Raw genomic sequence first — 26,145 nt, forward strand, 5'->3', positions numbered from 1 at the left:
GAGAGACCAGCACAGGGGAGAGTTGTCAGGATCACGAAATCCCGCGCTTCCTGTTGCTGACGCTCTCCGCCAGATGAAACCTCCTCCGCATCTCGCCTATTCCTTAGCGACGACCCTGCGGGGATGACTACAAGCCCGCTACCTTGACTTAAGCAAGCAGGTCCCCAGACACCATAATAATCTATATTTTTAATAAAATCATGTCCTGTCCTGGGCTCCCAAAAGTGTCCGAGCAGCTAACCGATGTAATAACATGATATATCATAAAAGTAATAATTAGAAAGCTGTACAGTCAGCCAATTTCCTGTAAAACATCTTCAGGCCAGGAAAACAATCTACAACTCCCCAATGCTCACTAGAGCTACAGTAATTGTTCTGAATGCCAAACCAAATGGACCGACTGAATATGTTGAGGGAGGAAGGTGCCTGGTCCAGCTATCATCACTGAAGATCGCAGCTCTCAGTTTTACTCAACCTCATATTAAATGGGGCAAAACACTCCAAGCAGGATGACTGAAGAGTCCAGGAAGGGTCTCTGTCCAACACTCCTGTTGTAGTTCCTGTAGTCCAGGGGTCTGCATCCTGTGGCTCTCCAGATGTTCATGGACTACAATTCCCATCAGCCCCTGCCAGCATGGCCAATTGGCCATGTGTTGGACAGAGACCCCCAATTGGCCATGTGTTGGACAGAGACCCCCCCAACAACAGAGGCCATGCTGACAGGGAATGATGGGAATTGTAGTCCATGAACATCTGGAGAGCCGCAGGTTGCAAACCCCTGCTGTAGTGGCTAAGAGCAGTGGCTCAGAGCAGGTGCACTCTGATCTGGAGGAACCGGGTTTGATTCTCAGCTCTGCCACTTGAGCTGTGGAGGCTTATCTGGGGAATTCAGATCAGCCTGTGCACTCCCACACACGCCAGTTGGGTGACCTTGGGCTAGTCACAGCTTCTCGGAGCTCTCTCAGCCCCACCCACCTCACAGGGTGTTTGTTGTGAGGGGGTAAGGCAAGGAGATTGTAAGCTCCTTTGAGTCTCCTTACAGGAGAGAAAGGAGGATATAAATCCAAACTCCTCCTCCTCCTCCTCCTCTACTTAGCTTCCAAGGACATAAATTAAGCCACTTATTTCCCCCTTCCCTTCCCTCCTTGGCTGCCATTTAAAATCAGGGAAGGTGGTGTCCCCCGCAACAACTATCCACTTACCTTACATGCAAACCACACAAACAAAAACCAGGATTGCACCCTCTCAGCATTATTCAAGACAGGTATCAGGATACAAATCTTACTGATTGACCTTACCATAGTGTTTTGCTTCCAAGGTCAAATACAGTTTCCCAACTTGGTTCACAACAATCTCCAAGAGGAACCTGAAGGTCTCCTGGAATTACATCTGATCACCAAACCATAGAGATCTGCTCCCCTCCAGAAGATGGTAGCTTCAGAGAGCAAACTCTGTGGTAGACCATAGATCCCAGGTGAAATCTCTCCCCATATTCCACCACCGCCACAGACATTGCCCTCAAATCTCCAGGAACGTCAGTGGATAGAGTTGGCAACCCTAATAAAACATAGGGATAAAATTATCCCCACCTGTTCATGACATTTCCCCTGGCTTTGTTTTGAATAGAAAAGGCATTTTCCTTGACAGAAAAAACAGCAACAAGTAGGCCATGAGGGCGCAAGTCCTCGACACACGTGAAGTTCAAATTAGAACAACTGTTTCTTCAGTGCAAAATAAAGCCATTTCATCGACCAGTGGGCAAGCTGAAAATTCCACCCGCAAGGAAAGCTGTTGTAAATCTGTTTCTATTTTTATCCTGCCATTGTATCAAAAAGGTATTTGGTTTCTTTATCTGAACGTTATTTACAGTCTTTTGCAGGCCTGCCCCAGAACAATACCTAAAGAGCCGGAAAAAGCATTTATTCCTTTAAGAGATTTAGTATTGTCTGGAGTGAGGCCAACGAGTCATTTAATCCATTTTTCCTCCTTGAGAAGAATGGGCTCTCTGTTCCCCCAGTTATCAGCCCCAAATGGCACAATTAACTTCAGGCTAAAAATATAATGAAGTAGCTCAGGATGCCTCATGGTAAGTAATATGTCATCTTTTCCAATAAGCCCTTATTTAGAACATAGCCTCAGCAATCAACCAGAGTGTGTTTGTCTAGGAAATAATTCCCTTTTACTCTTTATCCCTTCTCCTTTACAGGTGGCACTTTTCTCCCGTTCTTGCTCTGGAATCTTTAAAAAGGATTAACTTGAAGAAGTTAAGCAGGTGACGCTTTTCCATTCCTTTTTTCTTTTCAAAGGAAAAGCTTCACAGACTTAAAAGTAAATACTTGTCAGGTATTTTGGCTGTATTCTGCAGGACAGGCAAGTAAAGGGAGCAGCAGTGGCGTAGTGGCTAAGAGCAGTGGCTAAGAGCAGGTGCACTCTGATCTGGAGGAACCGGGTTTGATTCCCAGCTCTGCCGCTTGACTTGTGGAGGCTCATCTGGGGAATTCAGATTAGCCTGTACGCTCCCACACACGCCAGCTGGGTGACCTTGGGCTAGTCACAGCTTCTCGGAGCTCTCTCAGCCCCACCCACCTCACAGGGTGTTTGTTGTGAGGGGGGAAGGGCAAGGAGATTGTAAGCCCCTTTGAGTCTCCTACAGGAGAGAAAGGCGGGATATAAATCCAAACTCTTCTTCTTCTTCTTCTTCTTCTAAATTCCTGGTAAGCCACACTCAGCTTAAAAATTAGAAATATGAACACCTTCTTCTGCTGATGGGAAGTATCTCCCAGGAATTTCCTGAGCCATAGTTGGCAACTGTAGCTGTTGCTGGCAAAAGGAAGCTGCTGTATGTGCGAGCCACACAACCAAATTAAAGTATGGTCGCATTACGACCCTTGTTGTCATTGCAGTATTATTAGGAGCAGTATAAAAATATCAGGCACATCTGCATTGAACAGCAGGAACACTCTTTCTCCCCAGGGCTACGGTTAATATATCAGAGTGTGCCCAGATGTACACAGCATTCCCAAATGAGGCTTCCAATTCACCCTGGCCCAGGAAGAAGAAGAAGAAGAAGAAGAAGAAGAAGAAGAAGAAGAAGAAGAGGAGGAGGAGGAGTTTGGATTTATATCCCCCCTTTCTCTCCTGCAGGAGACTCAAAGGGGCTTACAATCTCCTTGCCCTTCCCCCCTCACAACAAACACCCTGTGAGGTAGGTGGGGCTGAGAGAGCTCCGAGAAGCTGTGACTAGCCCAAGGTAACCCAGCTGGCATGTGTGGGAGTGCACAGGCTAATCTGAATTCTCCAGATAAGCCTCCACAGCTCAGGCGGCAGAGCGGGGAAAGGCTTACTTTGAACAACTAGCAGGATTTCATGACTCAAGAGTTTAGCCTTTGCAGTTTCTCAGGTACAGCCTGGACATCCACAATGTAAGAAGGGCCTTGTGAGCAATTGTTGTCTACCCTGCCTGGAGTTACAGTGCCAAACATTAATGGTTTGTATACATAATTTTGTGCATCCCATGGGTGTGGAAGAGGTTTGTAATTTTCTTCACACTATGTTAAGAAAAGTGTTTACTGGGTACTACCGTAATAGCGAGCAAGCTGAGGGCACTGTTTGTGTGAACATGGTTGCCAGCTCAGGGCTGGAAAACTCCTGGAAATCTGGGGAGGGGCCTCAGTGGAATACAATGCCATCCAGTCTACCCTCTAAAGCAGTGGTGGCGAACCTATGGCACGGGTGCCAGAGGTGGCACTCAGAGCCCTCTCTGTGGGCACGCACAAACAGAGTGCCCCGCCCCATCTAGGCTGGCCTGGGTCATTGGCCTAGATTATTAGCATTAAACCTAAAACCTAGTTTTGGGGAAGCAGTGTAGGTAACCCTGTTAAGTGCTGTTAAACCTCACTGAACTAAAGCGCGATCCTTTACCTGGGAGTAAGCTCAGCTGCTGGCAATGGGGCTTGCTTCTGAGTAAACCCTCCTAGGGTTGTGATTCACCAGTTGGAAGAGTTGCATGGTTGCTTCAAAGCAAAACCACCGTCTACCACCAAGCTTACTCCTGAGTAATGCATGCCTCGGAGCCAACCGTTTTTTCTAAACTAAAACCTCAGTATTCAGGTTAAATTGCTGTGTTTGCACTTTTCGATAAATAAGTGGGTTTTGGGTTGCAATTTGGGCACTCGGTCTGAAAAAGGTTTGCCACCACTGCTCTAAAGCAGCCATTTGCTCCAGGAGGTCAGTTGTAATTCTGGGAGATCTCCAGATTTGGCCTGGAAGTTGGCAATCCCAGCTTCCTCAGATGTAACATTGTCTGGAGTGTTTAAGCCACAGGAGGCCATTTTTCATCCTGAAGAACCTTGAAAGGTTGGGAAAAACTGGAATATGTGCAATACTTACTTCCCGAACAAACTTACACCTGTTTTACTGCTTCAGCAGTACAAAATGCAGAGTTTATAAATCAGAGAATCAAGCTGTACCATTTGGCCTCTGTGCAGAATTTAAAATGAGAAATGCCTTTGTTTTCTAAATGCAGAGCTGCAAATACACCCAATGCTTGACAAAAAGTTGCAAATTGCTGCACCCTACACTATCCCGACACATGTATCTTAATTTGTGTCATCTGAGAAGGATGACAAAATAGAAGTCAAAGGTATTATCGAGACACAAACACTGTCATTCACACAGGCCAGACAGGGCTACCAGCATATCTGGATAGCGACGTAATGTTTATGACACTGAAAACACTGAACTCTTTAGTAACGTATTATCATTAAACCTATTATAGCACATTAATTGGGGGCAGGTGCATATTTAAACAATAAACACATCCTTGCAGATAAATATAATGCATACGTCGACATAGGAATGATCACAATTTAATGATGCACGGTTTAAGCAGAACCTCATTAAAAAAGATAAAAAATACATTTCACTCAATCCAACGCTCCCCACAACTTCCTATCTGACATCTGAACGCAATCCTAAGAAAACCTAAAGAAACAGCCCACCCTCTCCAAATTTCCAGGATTTCACATATCCAATTATCAATATATCCATGTTCTCATCTATATAAGGAACTAATGCCTGTATTTATTAAAGGTGAGACCAAGAAGCACCTGTATGGATTGTAACCAGTGGTGGGATCCAAAAATTTTAATAACAGGTTCCGATGGTGGTGGGTTCAAACAGTGGCGCTGCCGCACACACGCACCTCCAGTCCCTATTGGGCAGGGAAGTTGCTTTAGTAACCCCTTCTCAGCACTCAGAAAAAAATTAGTAACCACTTCTAGAGAAGTGGTGAGAACTGGTTGGATCCCGCCTCTGATTGTAACATGCCTTTGGTAACCACGTATGGGAGTTCTGTGTCAAAACAGACTGAACCCGCCCACTCTTCCAAGATCCTACAGATATTGGAAACACAGACATTGGAAATACAGTGGATTACAAAACATCAGTGAAAGTTCAATGCAAAGTGTCTCTCAATTGGGCTGGGGCCATGCAAAGACTGTCTAGCTGTCTCGCCCACCTGCCTTAGGAATAGCAATTGAAAGCTGTAGGGAAGGAAGGGGCTGCTCAGCTGCAATTGGAGTCAGGCAGTCTGTGTGTGTTTGTGTGTGTGTGGGTGGGTGGGGGGAGAGGGTTACCTGGATGCTGTCTCATCTTTCTCTGATCACCCCATAGGATAGGATAGCTTGTAGCCAATGAGTTTTACTCATGGAGTAGCCCTCATCAACAGGGGTCGATTTCCCACTCACCATTAGATGCGCGCTCCTCACGGCAAATATCCCGGGGTCCTGCAGCACTCCCCACTACACCAGCAGCGACAACGCAGTCACCCCGATTCTGCTGCTCCTCCCACCCCTCAGCGCGTGGTATTTTGGAACCTCGTTGGAGGTACACCTTTTTGAAAGGGGGCAGAAGCTGCAGTGGGGACCATGAAACCGTGCTCAAAAGGTCCTGAAGCAAACCAAACCGGTGCGTATCTACTTTCTTTTTTGAAGTGGGGAATCGACCAGGGACTGACTTCCTTTACCTCTTTGGTGCCCCCCCCATTTTATTCCTTGGGGGGTCAATAGGGACTAGGGAGGAGGAATCTTTAGAACTGTGTGGTTGGATGCAAGCTTAAATTTCTTGACCAGGAGCGCAATATAAAGAAATTAAGCAGATGAAGCTTTTTCTGGGGTGGATCTGAAGCTGCGGGAAAAGTTTCACTTTGCTTTATTAACATGTCTCTGACTGCAATTAAAATAGTTTTTAAAAACGGGGGGGGGGGGATGTTGCTATGCAAATTGTGGGTGCTGTTTTTAGGTCCTCCGGCGTGTGAATCGCACACCTGTATTTTAACAGACATCATAGCAATGCCGACAAGATGCTCTTGGGGGCTTTTTAAAAATGTGGCAAACAATTCCCTGTCTTTGGAGAGCTGAAGCACAACCACGGCACAAGTCCATAGGACATCTGGCAAATTCACAGGGAGGAAAAAAAGGATAGTACACAAAACAAACATGAAGTGAACAAAACCACACAGCAGGCAAATATTGCCTTTTCCATGCCCCACCCAGAGCCGGCCGAGCAAATACGCAAAAGCCAAGGGAGTAGCAATGGGTTCTTTTCTCTTTAAAGAGACAATGGCTTCTTTCAGGCACTAAACAGAAGAAGTGAAGCTGATGCACCATCCAGAATTAGGAAATCTGGGATGCTCCCGCCCCCTCCCACAGGTTACCTTCCAGGATACATCGAACAAGTGCCCTCGGGGGGGGGGGGGGCTGGGGCTGCCAACTCTGGGCTGGGAAATACCTAGAGCTTTGTGGGTGGAGCCTGAAGAAGGCAGGGTTTGGGGAAGGCAGGGACTTCACTGGGGCATAATGCCATCGAGATCAACTTCCAAAGCGGCCATTTTCTCCAGACGAACTGATCTCTGTTCACAGGAGATCAGCTGTAACAGCAGAAGATCACCAGCTACTACCTGGAGGTTGGCATGCCCAAGGGAAATATTCATTATTAACTGCAATAGGATGACCGGTACACCCATACACAAGATTTAAAAGTCAAGAGTCAATAGTAGGGGCCAGCAATTTGTTATCCCCAAGATCATCTGTGCTGGAACTTCTGGGAAACTTAACTGCCTAGAATTAGTGGGTTTTCCACAAAGGCCAGTTTAGCAAAGCTTCTAATGGCTACCCTAATTTCATCAGAACTCAGAAGCCAACCAGAGTCAGCTCTGGTTTGGTTTGTACTCAGACGGGAGACCACTGAGGGAGTCCAGGGTTGTGACGGCAAATCACCTCTGAATGTCTCTTGCCTAACAAACCCTATGGGGTCAATAATAAATGAAAAGGTGTAGTGGAGCTATAATAAAAGAGAACCTACTAGAAGAAGAAGAAGAAGAAGAAGAAGAAGAAGAAAAAGAAGAAGAAGAAGAAGAAGAGTTTGAATTTATATCCCCCCTTTCTCTCCTGCAGGAGACTCAAAGGGGCTTACAATCTCCTTGCCCTTCCCCCCTCACAACAAACACCCTGTGAGGTAGGTGGGGCTGAGAGAGCTCTGAAAAGCTGTGACTAGCCCAAGGTCACCCAGCTGGCGTGTGTGGGAGTGTACAGGCTAGTCTGAATTCCCCAGAGAAGCCTCCACAGCTCAGGCGGCTGAGCTGGGAATCAAACCCGGTTCCTCCAGATTAGATACACGTGCTCTTAACCTCCTACGCCACTGCTGCTCCCTACTACACAAAAGCAAAGATAAACATGCAACATGTTTTGTGTTTAATGTGAGATACAAAACGAAACTGTGTACACCACATGCACCCCCCCCCAAAGTGCCTAAACGTGAACTAGTCTAACACATCAAATACAGAAAATTCCATGTCAAAGTGAATAAGTCAGGAAGATTTTATGAAGAAACAGAATCACAAGTAAGTCACAGGTCCAAAGGATTCCATATGGCAACACAACAGTGACCCACAGAACTGGATCCTCTTATAACTGCTAGCAGATTCAAAAATAAGATAAGTCACCTATGAAGCATTTGGATCAGCTTTATTTATTTCTATGGTCACAATCTGGAGTTTTTAAAGCTACTGTTTTATTATACTTCCCTTGTCTGAATTTGCAACTAACACTGTACTATAATCCACAGGAATGTGCTATGAATTTGATAGAACAGTAATAATACCCATTCATTCGTGTTCAAAAAGGAAGTGCTACAAGATTAAAACTGGGACTAATTCCTTTTTCAAATTAATTTTTAGCTGGGCAGTAAAATTGGTCCTGGCAATTATTAAATGGGCTGTTTAGGAAAACCACGTTCCCCTTCTTGATCGGGTGCTTCTGCATTTATTGAAAGTGTAATGTATTGTATTGATTGTGAGGTACTGTATTGTTTTAAGAGTCTGCAGCTGTTGCACTGGAATTGGTAATCAGTAGGTGTGTTATATTGAGCACAGCTGCAGAGTGATTTTAGGCTATGTGTGAGTAGCAGCTTTGAAATAAAGCACCATGTTTTGTTCCTCCGACTCCTGATTCTTTGAGACATAACATATTGGCTTAATTTATGATAACCTTTTATGACGAAGCCCAGCAAGTTTTTCTGAAGCAAGGACTGTGATTAAATTATGGCTTTTCAAGGGCAGCTGGAACAGTTTAATTTGGAGTTTCCTTTGAAGTGGCAGAGTTATGAGGCCCGATTGGAATTTTATCTTCTGGCAAATGGCATAACAGACCCAGAAAGGAAAAGAGCCGTGTTTTTGAGCCTCTGTGGTGAAGGGGTGTTTGACCTCACCTCAGCATTGATAGCTACCAAGAGACTTATCAGCAACACCGCTTTGTAGAGATACTCGACTGCATTAATGAACCATTTCTTGATTCCCCAACCGTCAGGAAATAGCTAGGACGGAGTGTTTTTTTATAAACGTGATCAGGAGGGGACTGAAAGCATTGGTAGATTATGTTGCAGTCTCACGGGCGTTAGGCACAACAATGTAATTTCTCCAATTTGGAAGAAATGTTAAGGGATCGTCTGGTCTGTGGCCTGAGAGGGGCACCATTGCAATAGTTGCTGCTGGCAAAGACAGACTTGACTTTTCAAACAGCATACCAAGAAGCCTTGAATTTTGAACTTGCTGCAGCCTCTACTCGGGAGGTGCGACAAGCCAGGAGCCCACAGAGTTTCCAAACAGCTGGCAGTGGGACTGTAGACCCGGGTAATGGTGAAATTCAGAAACTGCAGCATGGTGCAATGAAGATGGGAAGACCACCACAACAGAGGGGGAGGATGTTAACAGAGAAATGTATGAGTTGTGGTGGGCCCCATGAGAGAGAAAGGTGTAAATTTAAAGAGGCACAATGTTTCTGTTGTAAACGTTGGGGGCATATTGGGAGAGTGTGCAGAGAAAAAAGGCATCGGGGACCAAGAAGACATGTTCCCGGCTGATCTTCTACACACTCTGTGGATGGTCCTTGCTGTTCCCATGTAGCTGGCGTTACTGGCCAACCCCTCACTACGAGCAGTGTGATGGTAAGCTTACGAAATGGATGTAATTAACCACGTGCAACCCGAGATCCAGCGTAAGTTGTTGGTGACTGTGAAGATCCAGGATGTCCCTTGTGTGATGGAAGTGGATTCTGGGTCAGCATTCTCCATCGTTTCATGGGACACTTATAAAACATTTTGCCCACAGGATGATTTGGACATTCAATCTTGTGACTTACCACTTCCCGATTATCCACGACATACAATACCTGTGGTTGGCACGCGTAATGTCCATGTGAAATATCAGATGTTTGATGGATGTTTGAAATTGTTAATCGTGGGAGTAAGGCGGACGAGTTTCATTGGGGTTTGACTGGTTTGGGCGGTTGTGACTTGTAATTCCTCGAATTCATGAGGTTAGCAAGTTGACATGGGAAGTGCTAGTGGGAGAATTTAAGAGTGTGTTTGCTGAGGGACTAAAGCAGTATAAGGGTCCACTCATATCATTGTGACATCTTGATCCTTTAGTACCCCCCAATAAGCATCTAAAATCACGGGCGTATTCCATTTGCTTTGCGCTCTAAAGTGGATGCAGAACTAGATCGGGTTATTGGAACAGGGAATATTGGAGCCAGTGGTAAATGCAAAATGGGGAAACTCCAATTGTGACCCCCCTGAAGGCCAATGGGGATGTGCGCATTTGTGCTGATTATAAGTGCACAATTAACAAGGCATTGCAGAAACATCCGTACCCAGTGCCAGTTGTCAGTCAGTTGTTAGCAACATTGGCAGGGGGAAAGGTTTTTGCAAAATTAGATCTAGCGCAGGCATACCAACAGCTGGAAGTGGATGATGCCACTGCAGAAGCCCAGACGATAGTGACTCACAGGGGGGCATTCAGAGTAAAGCGGCTGCAATTTGGAGTGAGCGTAGCTCCTGGGATATTCCAGAGCTTGATGGAAGAAATATTAAGAAACTTGCCGGGAGTCATACCATATTTTGATGATGTCTTGATAGTGGGTGCAACTGAGGAGGAACTGATGACACGGGTACGGAAAGTACTGCAGTGCTTCTCAGATGTAGGGTTGCGCGTTAAGCGCGAAAAATGCGTGTTTGGAGTAGCGCAAGTAGAGTTTTTGGGATACATGGTAGATGCAAGGGGAATCCACCCAACATCAGCAGAGGTGGACATGTTGACCAAGTAAGGAAGAGAGTGCCAGGTCCAACAGTAGATCAGGAACCCCAGGTCCTCGAATCTAGGGCGTTAAGGGGGCAGATGGAGCTGCAGGATGAGGAAGCAGTAAATAGTCCAATTGTCCCAGAGGAACCTGGGGCGTTAAGGGCACAGATGGAGATGCAGGATAAGGAAACAGCAAAGGGTCTAATTGTTTTGCAGAACCAGGAACAAACACAGACTCAGGAGCCAGAGCGGGAGCTGAGACGATCTCAGCGAAAGAGACTCCCACCAGATTATTACAGGAGTTAGGGGGAAGGGGTGTAATGTATTGTATTGATTGTGAGGTACTGTATTGTTTTAAGAGTCTGCAGCTGTTGCACTGGAATTGGTAATCAGTAGGTGTGTTATATTGAGCACAGCTGCAGAGTGATTTTAGGCTATGTGTGAGTAGCAGCTTTGAAATAAAGCACCATGTTTTGTTCCTCCGACTCCTGATTCTTTGAGACATAACAGAAAGCAAAAAATTCAAAGAACTGACCCCATCCCCCAACAGCTGCAGCTTCCCCTACTGTGGAAATACTGTGGTTTTCCGCAAATACTGTGGAAATTCAGCCTGGCATGAAACTATTAAAAATAGAAGAAACGATGTGCTGATCTTTTGATCCTCCAAGGGCAAACCTTCACAAGAAGAATGCCTATTTTCTGGCTTTTATTCTTTGTTTTCTCAAGGTTATAGTCCATCATAGCCACTCTGCTAATTATCTTTTTTTTTTTTTGAGGGGGTGGTATCCCAGGAAATGGTTGTAAGGATTGCCAGTCTCCAGGCTGTGACTGGAGATCACCTGGGGTTACAACACTGGTGGAGAGTTCCTCATTCCGACATTCAATGCCACTGTACTGTTTAGGGTTGTGTGTTCATGCATGAAAGAGTGAATGTGCGAAAGGGCGCAAGAAAGTAAGAGAAGACAATGGTGATACGGGTTCCCTATTTTATCACTGCTTGCTTTTTCAAATTGTCATTTCTAAATGTCTCATCAATGTCTACTAGCCATGGTGACTAAGGGGAACGTCCATTTTTGGAAGCAGCTGATCTTTGCGCACCAGTGTGAGGAGTACATAATGGATAGGCCTTGGCCTGTGTGCCAGGTCAACTGGCGGGCTGTCGTGTGAAACTAGATGGGCGAGAAGGGCCACTGATCTGATTTATTTTACTTATTGTTTGCCAGACCTTTCTTGGGATGGCAGAGTTTTTACGTTTCTGTTAGAGCACATGTGTATACACTAAAGCAGTGATGGGATTCAAATAATTTAACAACCGGTTCCGGTGGTGGGATTCAAATAATTTAACAACCGGTTCCGGTGGTGGGATTCAAATAATTTAACAACCGGTTCCGGTGGTGGGATTCAAATAATTTAACAACCGGTTCCGGTGGTGGGATTCAAATAATCTAGCAACCGGTTCCGGTGGTGGGATTCAAATAATTTAACAACCGGTTCCGGTGGTGGGATTCAAATAATCTAGCAACCGGTTCCGGTGGTAGGATTCAAATAATTTAACAACTGGTTCCAGTGGTGGGATTCAAATAATCAAACAAGTGGTTCCAGTGGTGGGATTCAAATAATCTAACAACTGGTTCCAGTGGCGGGATTCAAATAATCAAACAACTGGTTGTTTACAAGCACCATTTTAACAACCGGTTCTGCCGAAGTGGTGCGAACCGGCTGAATCCCACCACTGCACTAAACTCTCCATTTTCAGCTTCTTTCCCTCTTGGTTATATTGTGGGAGAGGAGGGGGAAGATGCATCTTCACAGGCGTGAATGTAAAGGAATGCAAATAAAAGCACTGGCACTCATAAAAGAAACCCTCGCCCCTTGTAACCTTTCTACGGTTGCCCAGACAATAACATTTGCTGGAGATACAACTGTTCTATAATAAGTACAGCAGATCCATTGAAATCACACATTCTATTAAATGTTCAGTTAAAAAGAGAGGGGTGGGGGAAAGAAAATTGAAGCTCATTCTGCTTCAAAACGTCCACTTGTGAAATGCTATTTCTGAGTAACATGGATATTATGTGCATGGGATGACTAAGAACCACCCTTCCCTTGCTATTGAATTTATAATTCAGACTGCGTTAAAAAAAACCTGGTCGTTCATGAACTTGACCTAAGACCACATGGTCTTTGCTAGTTCCAGAACAAGGCCAGGAGACTGCCGTATGAGATGTTTAGTTGCTGGGATGTTGTGGGGTTTCTGGGCTGTATGGCCGTGTTCCAGAAGCATTTTCATCTGACCTTTCACCTGCATCTGTGGCTTGCATCTTGAAGATGCAAGTGAAACATCTTGAAGATGCAAGTGAAACATCAGGAGAAATGCTACTGGAACATGGGCATATAGCCAGTGGTGGGATCCAAAAATTTTAGTAACAGGTTCCCATGGTGGTGGGATTCAAACAGTGGCGTAGCGCCAATGGGGCTGGGTGGGTCACGACGGGGGCGTGGCCGGGCATTCTGGGGGCGGGGCATTAACAATTTCTCTGTTACTGTAAAAAACTCTTACTTAAAAAAAAGTTCCTAATTTCCAGCTGGTATCTTTCTGTCCATAATTTAAACTCATTATAGAAAGTCCTATCGTCTACTGCCAACAGAAACAACTACTTCTCCTCTAATTGACTGCCTGTCAAATACTTAATACTTTCAAATACTTAATTTTGTTTCTAGAAACCAAAAGAAGGATACTTTCCTGAAACAAGGAACTTTACCATATTTCTAAAACCGGTTTTTAAAACAGCCCAACAGGGAGAATGATCCCGTTTTCTACCTTCACTAACACGCCACATAGGAAACAACAGGACTTTATGATTTTTGGACCTAATGGAATTTCTAACGGAAAAGCAGACCCAATTAGTAACCCCCTCTCGGCACACACAAATAATTAGTAACCCACTCTCCGGAACTGGTGAGAACCTGCTGGATCCCACCTCTGCATATAGTCTGGAAACCCCACAATACCCCAGCGATTCCAGTCATGAAAGCCTTCGACAATACATTGTTTAGTTGCTCTTTATATTAAAGCTGTTTTAAACTATTCCTCATTCTGATTGTCTTTAAGGTGTGCACACAGAACTATTACACTCCCTTCTGACCAGGTGGACTCAACCCAAACAATACAGATATAAATCACATGTCTTTCCCAGCTCCATAAGCCCCCAGAGTAGGGGGGGTCAATTCTCCTTCTATAGTGGGAGACTTCTCAGCATTGCCCCCCCACCCCCTGTTAGAGAGAAAAATCAATTCTCCTTTAGGGGTAATGCCTTAGCATTCACTAGACGCAGGTTGTTCCACCTTTTTAGAAACCAGCAGCAGAGTCTGCAAATTAATCCAGTGCAGAGGAATTTCTGTGCAGCACACGTTTTCAAGATCAAGAAAGCTGTGTTTAATAACTGTTTACAAAGCCACTGAAAACAATGTCTTGGCTAAAGCTTAGGAGGTTTCAACAGTTTTACCTCAGCACAACAAAACGGTAAAAAAATGAGAGAGAAACAGAAAGTAGCGGGGACGACCTTAACCTCCATGAATAACTGTGGAAGAGAGAAGGGGTGGGCTGATTCCAGCGGAAAGACAGAACCCATATGAAGTTTCACACTCCCTCCCTCCGGAAAGAGGTTGCTCTCGTTCAAATGAGGCTCCAGAGACTTTCCAACATCCCTGCTACTGTTTCTCAGGAAAGATGAAAGGGGCTTGCCAATTTTGCGAAACGATAGAGTTTTGGGCAAATCCTAGAGCATAGGTGTCAAACTCGCGGCCCTCCAGATGTTATGGACTACAGTTCCCACAATCCCCTGCCAGGATCAAGCTTGCAGGGGATGATGGGAACTGTAGTCCATAACATCTGGAGGGCTGCGAGTTTGACACCTGTGTCCTAGAGCATGGTGTCACTTATGGTTTTGCCCTTGGAGTCCAGCAAACTTATCTACATATTAGAAAACTTGGAAGTTATATTATTACTGGAAGTGGTGTGTGTTTGTGCCATTCCGGTGGACCTGATCCTGCCTCCCAACTTTCTCCCACTATGTTGCCAGCCAGGTACAGTTGGCAACCCTACCCCAGGGTGACCAGTCCTTCCCATAATTTTGTCTTCTTCACTCACCCACGATTGTCAGACATGGCCTGCAAGCCAGTGGGAGACCAGGAGAGTTGGGACATGGGGAGGCATTAGCTATGGTGTGACATCACTTCCAGGAACAACCTGGTTGCTATGTTAAATCTCTCTAGGGATCTCTGGAAACCATAGAGTTTCTGGCAATTCCTAGAGATGTCTGATGACATTTCTGGTATATTTCTGGAAGCGACATCATACGATTGGTGATTTTTTCCCCTTCTTCCAGTCACAGCAGCAGTAACGGGCAATGGGAACTGGAAGTAGGAGAGACTTCTCCACTGTGGAAGGATAGCAGCCCTTCCAATTACCGTCCGATTAGTTTATTGTCCATCACTGGCAAGGTATATGCAAAATATTTGCACAATAAACTCTCTTCATGGATTACAGAAAACAAAATCATTGGCCCAGAACAAATAGGATTTCAACATGGGAAATCTACTTTAGATCATTGTTTGATCCTTAGGACTCTCGTCACAAAATACACCAGCGGAAGCAAATCATCCCTGTTTGTGGCCTTTTTGGACTTAAAGGGGGCATTTGACTCTGTCTCCAGAGATCTACTGTGGAGAAAACTTGTTAATCTAGGAATTGACAGAAGGCTACTTACACTAGTAATGGCCTTACATCACGACACTACCTGTCAAGTCAAATGCTCTCCTGATGGTATACTTAGTCCTTATATACCAATTAACAGGGGTGTCAAACAGCGGTGTGTTTTGGCCCCAACCCTATTTAATCTTTTTTTAAGTGATCTGGCTTCCTTTTTGATGGAGGATTCCTCGCACTGCCCTGCTTTGAATCATATGACCATACCTATACTTTTGTATGCTGATGACGCTATATTACTCTCCCGTACAAAAGCTGGCTTGAAACGCTTACTGGCACGCTGTGTTGAATATTGTAGTCATAATAACCTGACGATTAATTTTGCAAAGTCAAAAATAATGGTTTTTGCTTGTTCTTGGAGACCATTTAGTTGGCCAATAAATAATGAACAGCTTGAACAGGTCAAACATTTTAAATATCTGGGTCTCCATTTTAATTATAACTCCTCTTGGGTTACCCAAAGGAAATTGGCCATTGAATCAAGCAAACTTAGTTGCAAGGCCATTAGCCGCTATTTTCGCACCAAAGGTCATGAATTTGTACCTGCAGCCATTAAGGCATTTAATGCTAAAATCACCATGCAATTACTATACGGAATCCCACTGTGGATACAAGCATGGAGCTGCGATATGGAAAGAGTTCAGTCATGCTTTCTCTATAGTATACTCGGCTTACCTCACTCAGTCCCATATGCTGCGGTCTGTTTGGAGGTGGGCCAACATCTACTCCATACAAGAGCATGGTGCATGACCTTCCAATTCTGGATACGATTGTGCTTTAACAACTGTCACAAAAGTTTTACCTACCAGGCTCTTTCTTTCATAGCCAAAACCGAGTGGTGGTCCTTTGTTGAGGCGAAAATCCATGAAATGGGTCTATCCTTGGATGCATTGGTTTTAATGAATGCCAATGAGCTAAAGCTGACTATCAAAAAGAGATTGTATGATCTCGAGTATAGTCACCTGATGCAGCAGGCTAATAAACGCTGCTCTCCCTTGCACTTGGGTATACCATTAAAACCCTATACCATGGCCAAGTATTTCCATTTGGTCTTAGAACCCAAATTGCGACGAGCCCTGACCCTTGCCAGGTGCAATATTCTCCCTTCAGCTACCACTCAGGGCAGAATACAGAAAGTGCCTTTTAATGAAAGATTTTGTCCCTGCAGTTCAGCTTACGAAGAATCAATCCAACACGTGATATTACACTGCCCGTTACACAGTTTAGCCAGGAATAAATATCTAAACCCGTGGTTAAAACCCCCCATTGATAATATTAATCTATCAATTGTGGTAACGATGTTGGATTGTGGTTCTGCAAGTGTATTGGAAGCGTTGGCTAACTTTTTGTGCTCTGTCATCAGCAAACGGTTATAACTGTACTGGAGATTGTATCATTACACTGAGGTCGCCATTTTTCTGGTATATTGCTGCTGTTTTAATTATGCCATTAAAGGTTTATATATATATAGGATAGCAGCCACGTAAAGAATGCAGACTGCAATGTCATGCATAACACGTGGATGATAATGGCTCCTCTTGTGTAATAACAGCAATTTTATAAGTATACAAGAATTTTTCAAAGGATACTCTTGAGACCATCCAACAGTGTGCACTGTGAACATGCACGACCTGCAATCTGCCCAATAAGAATGGTTGCCATTTTGTCTGAAGTTGGGCATCATTTCAAATAAAATGGAGACTGTTTATACTGGGAGGATTGTGAGTAGGTGTGACTGGATACCCCAAATGCAACATCTGAAAGATTAGTAACGTGTGTCCATTTTCATCAATCCTTGAAGGAGACCTATTGTTATTTTCGTACTTTAGAATGTCCAGCAAGAAAACAGTGTAAAACTTTTGATTTACAGGAAGCATTTATTGAAAAGGTTGTTTGTGTTCAGTTTAGTGCATGGCGTATGAATTTTTAATGTAATTCTAAATGTCTTTTGGCAAAGAACCTCATGGTGCAGACTGGTAAGCCAACAGTAAAAAGGTCAAAAACTTAACTTCAATACCAGAGGAAAGAACCAAAAGGTCAACATAAAAACTGGTCCTTTTAAATTGCTATGTAGCAAAAATATAATTGTGTTTATTCAAATTTAAATCAAAATATCACAGAAAAAGGCTCTAAATGGGCTCCAAAACAAACATCAATGAAAATCAAAACATGATAACACACAAAATCTTACGCAACACTTTCAGACCAAAATGAGTTTGGACCCATTGGCTTTCTTTGGTGATCACAAATAAAGTTACAAAACATGACAATCTGACAAAATGTTACAATACTGACAAAAACTGCCTTATAAATGACTGAGGTAAGCATCTGCAAAGCAGAAAGCAAATGGAAAGAATTAGCTAATTGTATGTATAATCATCATGAAAACAAATTAATAATAATAATAAAACTTACTGAAAAGTTTAGAACTATTTAAACCAGCGATAGCGAACCTTTTCAAGACCGAGTACCCAAACTGCAACCCAAAACCCACTTATTTATCGCATAGTGCCAACACGGAAATTTAACCTGAATACTGAGGTTTTAGTTTTTAAAAACCGGTTGGCTCCGAGAAGTGCATTACTCGGGAGTAAGCTTGGGGGTATTTGGTGGCTTTGCTTTGAAGCAACCATGCAACTCTTCGAATGGGTGAATCACGACCCTAGGAGGGTTTACTCAGAAGCAAGCCCCATTGCCAGCAACCGAGCTTACTCCCAGGTAAAGGATCGCGCTTTAGTTCTTCGCATGAAAATCAGCGGGGTTTAACAGCTTAAAAGGATTACCTACACTGCTTCCCCAAAACTAGGTCTTAGGTTTAATGCTGATAATCGAGCCCAGCAACCCAGGCCAGCCTAGATGTGTGTGTTTCGGGGGGTGGGGGGTGGTTTCCCCCCACATTACCTCTGTTTGTGCGTGCCCACAGAGAGGGCTCTGAGTGCCACCTCTGGCACCCGTGCCATAGGTTCGCCACCACTGATTTAAACCCATGTCTTCAATATGGGGTATGAAATGATGTGCTAATATTTTCAGTCAGGTTTAAGGAAAAACAAGACTGAGTGGTAAGCTGCAGTATTGCTAAGACAGAGTCGTAAGCTACAGCACTGCATTCTAAGCTCTGCTCACAACCTGGGTTCAGTCTCGACAGAAGATGGGTTCAGGTAGCCACCTTACGGTTCACTCAGTCTTCCATCCTTCCAAGGTTGGCAAACGGAGCACCCAGCTGGCTGGGGGGTAAAATGTAGATGAATGGGGAAGGTAATGGCAAGCCACAGCATAAACAGTCTGCTTAGTAAACATTGTGATGTGCTATTGTAACCCCCATGCCCAGAATGGGTTGAACCAGTAAGGGGGTGGAGACTCAGAGCAGCAGAAAGGCTGCAGAGCTCTTTGGAGAAGACAAGGCTACCAGACTCGGACCTTGATTTCTGTAAGCCCTTAACACCTTGTTAAGGGTTTCTTTTTGTGGTTGTAATGGGTGAGAGTTCTCCTGGAAACCTTCATCATGTTGAATCCTGTTCACCAAGCCCTTGGAGTCTTCAGGAGCCAACCCACTTGCAAAGAAGAATTGGACTTGGCAGTATCAGTAGACTGTAACTAGAAGGACTTGAAATGCAACCTGAACAGGACCTTGAATTGTAATGTTAAATGTTGATGTTTAATGTTATTTGTAAAGAGAAGTAAACTGTTTTGTTTAAATTTGGTTCTTTGCAACTCCTTCCAAGTACTGCCCCCAGAACGCACAAGCTGAGGTTACACTAACAGCCCATGGGTAAGTAATGACCTGGTGCTTGCAAGTTATTACTTACTAGGTTATTTTTCACGCATTTTGGAAAGGTTTGCCTGTTTTATGCCAAACAGTTTTGTTTTTGCCTCCCTGAACAAATATTTGTTCTTCTTTTAAGTTTCCCGGAATGTTACGTAACCGAACCTTCCTCACATTTACTTTCTAAGATGCACAATATCGAGTTTGCAGGACCCACCCAGTTGGTGTACAGTCATGAGATAGGCCACAATAGAAAGAAAAACCACCCTTTTCAAAAGATGGCGCTCACTTTCCCCCTCATTGGCTGTGAATGAAGTCTGATTGACAGACGCCGGAAAATGAGGTCAGAATGATGTGGCAGAGACCTGAAGCAGTGGAAAAGATGACATCATTGCTTCGGGCAGCAGCTGTACGATCATATTAGTGGAGAATCTCATTTTGGGATACTCCCTTGCTTCAAAAGCTTCCCACATACAGGAAACCAGCACAAAGGTTGCTCCCCATGGTGCTAGTTTCTCTTTGCCAGTAGGGTTTATTAATGGGAAGGTGAATTCAAAACTGAAATTCCTGCTTTCAGTTGGAAGTGTCACAGTTCATTTGACTACATTTTCCTGTACCAGGCAAGTATATTAATAATGTCATTACCAAGTTTGCAGATAACTAAGGCTCATTCCGCACATGCAGAATAATGCACTTTCAAACTGCTTTCAGTGCTCTTTGAAGCTGTGCGGAATGGCAAAATCCGCTTGCAAACAGTTGTGAAAGTGGTTTGAAAATGCATCATTTTGCGTGTGCGGAAGGGGCCTAAGTTTGTTAGGGTTCCAGTATTCCAAATCCTCCTTTAAAGTCACGATAACACCCGCTGCCCCGCAGAGATGGTTTGCAACTACATTCCTCTGCATAGCAAACCTGGAATTCCTTGGTGTCTTCTATCTAAATACTTACGAGGTCTGATCCCACTTAGCTTCTGAGACCTGATGAGATTAGGCTAGCCTGGGCCATCCTTGTTTTCCTCTTACAATCCAAGACTAACAGTGGTTGACAGACCTATCCGCCATTAATTTGTGTCATTCCTTTTAAAGCTGACTGTACTGAGGGGCCATGACAGCGAATAATTAAATGAAGAAATCCTTTTCTCTGTCAATTGTTTGGGTATCTGTATGTTTGAGTATTACAGTATTTCTACTTCACTATCTCTATTGCAGACATCATTTTATAAAACCTTTATCATGTTACTTCTTAGGAGTGGTACTTAATTTTTTTGGCTTTCCTTTTCTGCAGCTTGTCCTGCTCTACAATATTCATCTTAGATTTAGGGTTGGATCCAACCAGCTTTTCCACCACTGAGAGGAGAGCAGGGGATTCCCTTTGACCACCCACAGCCCCTGAGGGGAGGGGAGGGGAGGGGAGGGGAGGCAGCGTGGTACAACTCCATCTTGTCAGTTCTCAGAAGCTAAGCATGTCAGTATTTGGAAGGGAGACCTCTAAGGAAGGCTCTGAAGAGGAAGGCAATGGCAAACCATCTCTGCCTCTCACTTGCCTTAAAAGCCCCTTGATGGTGTTGCCATAAGTCAGCTGTGACCTGATGGTCCTTCATGCACGCACGCACGCACGCTAACGCATCGCGACGCAGCAACGACGCGACGCGACTGCACTGCGACGCACGCACGCACTTGCCGACTTGCCCTTATATGCCTGCCTGCCTTGCCTTGCCTGCCTGCCTTGCCTTGCCTTGCACTTTCAATACTTCAGGATTCAACATGGCGCATTGGGTGGAAAGGAAGAACTCTTGTGCCATTTTAAAATCCTTTTAAAATGGCGGTGCTGATCATGGGTTAGACGTGTGGACATGGTCATATCTAGGTTGCCCCTCAGAGATCCTTTTGGAGTTCCTCACATTCACAGTGTGCTCTGATCTTCACCTTCCTGAATAATGAGCTGTCGTATGTAGGTTATGCAACCTCACTCCCCAACACAAATTCAGCATCATATAATAATAAACTAGGGGGCCTGGCCACGCGTTGTTGTGGCAATTGTTCTTCTCATCACAGTCCACAACCCACACAGATGTCCATGCAGGTCCAATGATCCCCAGCATAGCCTTTTGGGAGCAGCAGTGGCATAGTGGCTAAGAGCAGGTGCACTCTGATCTGGATGAACTGGGTTTGATTCCCAGCTCTGCAGCTTGAGTTGTGGAGGCTTATCTGGGGAATTCAGATTAGCCTGTGCACTCCCACACACGCCAACTGTGTGACCTTGGGATAGTCACAGATTTTCGGAGCTCTCTCAGCCCCACTCACCTCACAGGGGGGTGTTTGTTGTGAGGGGGGAAGGGCAAGGAGGTTGTCAGCCCCTTTGCGTCTCCTATAGGAGAGAAAGGGGGGATTTAAATCCAAACTCCTCCACCTCCTCCTCTTCTTCTTTTTCTTCTTTTTTGGGGAATTTGAGGACAAAATGGAATCCCTCTTTCCTTTTTTCAATTCCCACATTATTATATGAGATTGCTGATCTTGGTGTTTTAGTATAAGGTGGTAACCCACTTTCCATTTCCCCAACAAGAGACTGTCCGAGAGTCACCGAATCCCGCTGTCCATGAGGCTGGTTGACACGCGACAGTCCCTGACTTGCAGGAAGGCAGAAGCGCTGGGGCCAGGAGGCTATCCCAGTCAGGCAACAGGAGGCAGGGGTGGTGAGGCACTCAGATCGAGGCCAGCTCCCTGGGTTCTTAAAGGGCCATGTGCAGCAGAAGCAGAGCGGCAGTAGTGTTGGTTTGCCCCTCACCCCGCGGATTTTCTTAGAAGAAAAAGGCAAACTCCAGCTTGCTTTTAGTAAAAGAGAGCTGTGGCGAATATGGGTGAGGAAGTGGGTAAGTGGTGGTTGGATGTGAGGGGAGGGCAGAATGTGAGGTGTGTGAGGATGTGAGCTGGATGTTATTATGAGTGTATGTGTGTTGTGTGGTAGTGGTGGGTGAGGCCAAGAGAGTGAAAGTTCCCTGCACGTGTGTGCGGATGGGGAACCCACCTGGCGTCTTCCTGCACTAGGCAAAAGTGTGTATGTGTTTCACTTCCACTCGTATTACCTATCAGTATTACCTATTTACTGTTTTCACTGCTCATCTCTGCCCATCTGCACGAATATTCTAAGCCCTCATCCCAAGCCCTCAGGCCACAGACAGAGCCTGCACGAACATTCTAAGGGTGACAGTTAAACGCAGCCAGCTTCATGGCCTGGTGTTCCAGGAAAAAGACGTTATACCTGGCTCAGGTATGGACTTTCAGCGATTTGAAGGTCCAATTACCTGCCCGCAACAGGGAGGGACGTCATGTGAAAATGTGGGGGTGATCCGTCCAGCCGTTTCGGCGTTAGGGAGTCACCAACAAACGGATGGTTAGCTTTTTATATATATAGATTAAATATCACCAGTCCCAATGTTGACATCTGCGGAACCTCAATTCTTTCTCTCTCCCATTGTAAGAACTTACCACTTACTCCATCTTTCCGTTTCCCATTGTTTAACCAGTTTCTAAGACACAAAAGACCTATTCTCTTATTCTGTCATTGCTATGAATCAAAACCGAGTTTCCAATTATCTATTTCCTCTGTTCCAGGTCCCAAATAAAGACAGCGAAATTGGTAAACCTCAAAAGGAGGGCGTGAAGTTTTCACATTGTGGTGTACTGGTTAGAATGTCTGACTGGAATCTGGGAAATCCAGGTCAGAATCTCCACTCTGCCACAGAAACTTGGGCTCAACCTAACCTACCTCACAGGGTTGTTGTGAGGATACAATGGAGGAGAGGGGGATGATGTATGCTACTTGGGCTCCCTGTTGGGAAGAAAGGCAGGGTACAAATAAGGTAAGTAGCTAAATAAAACAAAGATGACCTCAGAAGGCCTTGGCATGGGAGTTGGCATATGTTGAGCTACGAAGAAATCTTCTGCACCATTTTATTTGAAAAAAAAAATACTTCAAGAAAAGAAGAAGAAAAGTTGGATTTATATCCCACCTTTCTCTCCTGTAAGGAGACTCAAGATGGCTTACAAGCTCCTTCCTCTCCCCACAACAGACCCCTTGTGAGGTAGGTGGGGCTGAGAGAGTTCTGAAGAACTGTGACTAGCCCAAGGCCACCCAGCAGGAATGTAGGAGTGCGGAAACACATCTGCTTCACCAGATAAGCCTCTGCCACTCAGGTGGAGGAGTGGAAAATCAAACACATCTGGTTTACCAGATAAGCCTCTGCCACTCAGGTGGAGGACTGGGGAATCAAAAAGATTAAAATCAAGCAAGTTCTATTTAGGCCCACGTTCCTTATTGCAATGTTTCAGAATACTTCTTGCTGCTATAGGTCCAATTAACAAAAGTCTGATTGGTACAAATGCTTCTGAAATGTGACTGTGCTGGGAGTTACCACCCATTGCAATACAACACATGTTGATTCAGTTCTCTTGTTTTGTAGGGAATGAATAGTCCCATCCTGGGTCTTAAATGGAGGTGACTTGATTTGTACAGCACTGCCAAAAACACCTGTTTTTAACTGACTTAAGGGACCATCATTCCAATTTCTCACTGCAATCCTCATCAGAGGTATGCCCTTCCGAGTCCACTAAAGTCAAAAGGTTCAGAAGAGAGTAACTACTTAGCATAAGGGCCTGCTATTTTTGAACAACTTTCCAACCCCGAAAATCTTTTCCATCCCAAGACGAGCAAAACACTTCCTAAAAACCCTATCTACACCAAACTTGAACATGTCTACTTTCACCAAGTCTCCAAAGGGAATAATTTATTTACAAAAACATAGATTAAGTCTGCCAAACACAGCTGCTAACAGCACCACAGTAAGCAGAGCATAGCAAAACACCAACTGTTGAGAACTGTTATGTTCTTAAATGATTCTGATATTAGATCTATAATCAGCTCTACTGAGGGGGAATACAAATACAACCCAAAACACAAAATAAAAAATGATATCATATTACATAATAACACTGGAACAAGTCTGCTCTTTATGGATTTGTCCCCATAGACTGACCAACCAGGTCATTCTCCAAAAGATGCTGAGATTCAGATGAAGGTATATCCTGAAATCTGGAAGTTATACGACTGAAGAGAAAGTCTCCCTGCTACCTTTTTGCTGATCAAGAGTTCAATTTAGCAATTCAAGCCAAGTACTAGAAAGTTCACACATGAGATTTCCATACTAGGTGAATATAATTCTGTCAGACCTGATCATTAAGTTTTCAATTTTACCATGTTCTTCTATAAATAGATCCTGGCCCTTTCAGTACACATGACAAGTCGCAGAATCAGGTTTGAGGATTCAGGGCGGCGTCACACATCCCCACTTCTGAACAAGGGCGCTTGTACGAGACACACATTTGCGATGTCACATTTTTATGTGAGAAAAGTGTGTCTGTGACAGAGTTCACAGGTGAACTGGGACAGATTCTCCACCAGGAAGTCCCCTTTAACTGATGGATTACTCACAAGAGAGCAGGTGTAAGGCAATACTAGTCGTCATGAGCAACTTTTTCTGCTCGGGGACCAGCGATAGGGAAGCAGGTCTGTGTGCCAGAGTTTATCTTTTTTTCAGACTCACCCCATGCAAAGTGGTGAGCCAACTCCCATCGATTGGATTGCTCAGTCCTAGCAAACGCAGGTTTTCATCTCCCCGGGGGAAATGCAATGGATAATAGCAAGGGGTAAGGAAAGGCATTCTTTGATCAATGGCTTCAGAGCATTTACTTTCTCCCCATTGGACAGCCCCATTACAGAATTTGCAAAAATCCAGAGACCTGGCCATGCAATCCTAGGCAGAGTTCTACCTAAATACTATGACTTATTCTACCCTTCTATGCAATGGATTTAGAGAGATGTTGACTCCATTTAGGACTGCACTATGGGGTAACCCTTTTGCAATGTTCTGAAAAGAATGTTGTAAACTTGGAACAAAAGGTTCTTACAGACCTAATAGGCTCCACAGACCCAAACACTGCCCTAAAAACAGCTTCCTAGGAGTAAGCCCCGCTGGATACACCTGAGTAGGCTTGCAGGTAGATTTGGGACCGGTCACAACGCGAAGAAGTCTGGCAACCTCAAGAGAAACTCAGCCTGAACGGGTGGATCCCAGCCACTGCACCAAGGCAGCAGGTGACTTGGGGGCAGCACCCCCGGCCTTGAGACCCGCGGGGTTTACTCGCGAGTAGACCTTCGGCGGCTCCCAAGCGACGGAGCGAAACTTGGAAAAGTTTTTTTAAAAGGGGGGGGGGGAGGAAGGGGAGAGCGTTCGCCTACCTGGCGCCTCTGCTGCGCTGCTGGGGAAGCGACGCCGGTGGCCGAGGAAGATCTGCCATGGCTCAAGCCCGGGGTTGCTGGCTTCGCCCGCGGGCTCTGCAGGCGGCGGCTGGGAAGAGTGTGCCTGACCTCCGCACGAGAGCCACTGTCGTCGGTGTCATTGGGCACCCCGGCGTCATGTGACCGGCCAGGAAAAGAAAACCCTGGAAAGTTTGCATTTCAGGCCACCCTGGCCTCTGTAACCCTTTACCTGCAAGCGGGACGGGGAAAGTTGTCAAACTTCATTGCGCCTGCTGGAGACAAAGCCGCTCACGTGACCCCTGCGCCCCACCAGGGACCTGCAAGACAAAACCCACTCCAGGGAGATGCGGGGGGGGGGGGGGGCCGGCGGGCGGGGGGGCGGCGGTCTGATTTGATATCTTCTCAGCACTAATTCATTCTCTCTCTCCTTCTTTCTTTCTTTCTTTCTTTCTTTCTTTCTTTCTTTCTTTCTTTCTTTCTTTCTTTCTTTCTTTCTTTCTTTCTTTCTTTCTTTCCCTCCCTCCCTCTTCTTTTTTCTTTCTTTCTTTCTTTCTTTCCCTCCCTCTTTCTTTCTTCTGTCCCTCCCTCCCTCCCTCCCTCCCTCCCTCCCTTTCTTTCTTTCTTTCTTTCTTTCTTTCTTTCTTTCTTTCTTTCTTTCTTTCTTTC

General features: G+C 45.0%; 1 protein-coding gene across 1 annotated transcript in view; it reads right to left on the bottom strand.

Moving 5' to 3' along the window:
• Positions 1-25,765, bottom strand: part of LG10H4orf19 (linkage group 10 C4orf19 homolog) — a 64,665-nt gene extending 38,900 nt beyond the window's left edge. Inside the window, exon 1 of the mRNA XM_048508680.1 lies at positions 25,459-25,765. The gene's annotated coding sequence lies outside the window, so the exon portion shown is untranslated. The remainder of the gene's footprint in view (positions 1-25,458) is intronic.
• Positions 25,766-26,145: the final 380 nt, after the last annotated feature.

Source organism: Sphaerodactylus townsendi, linkage group LG10 (assembly GCF_021028975.2).
Source record: "Sphaerodactylus townsendi isolate TG3544 linkage group LG10, MPM_Stown_v2.3, whole genome shotgun sequence".
NCBI classification, from domain to species: domain Eukaryota; kingdom Metazoa; phylum Chordata; class Lepidosauria; order Squamata; family Sphaerodactylidae; genus Sphaerodactylus; species Sphaerodactylus townsendi.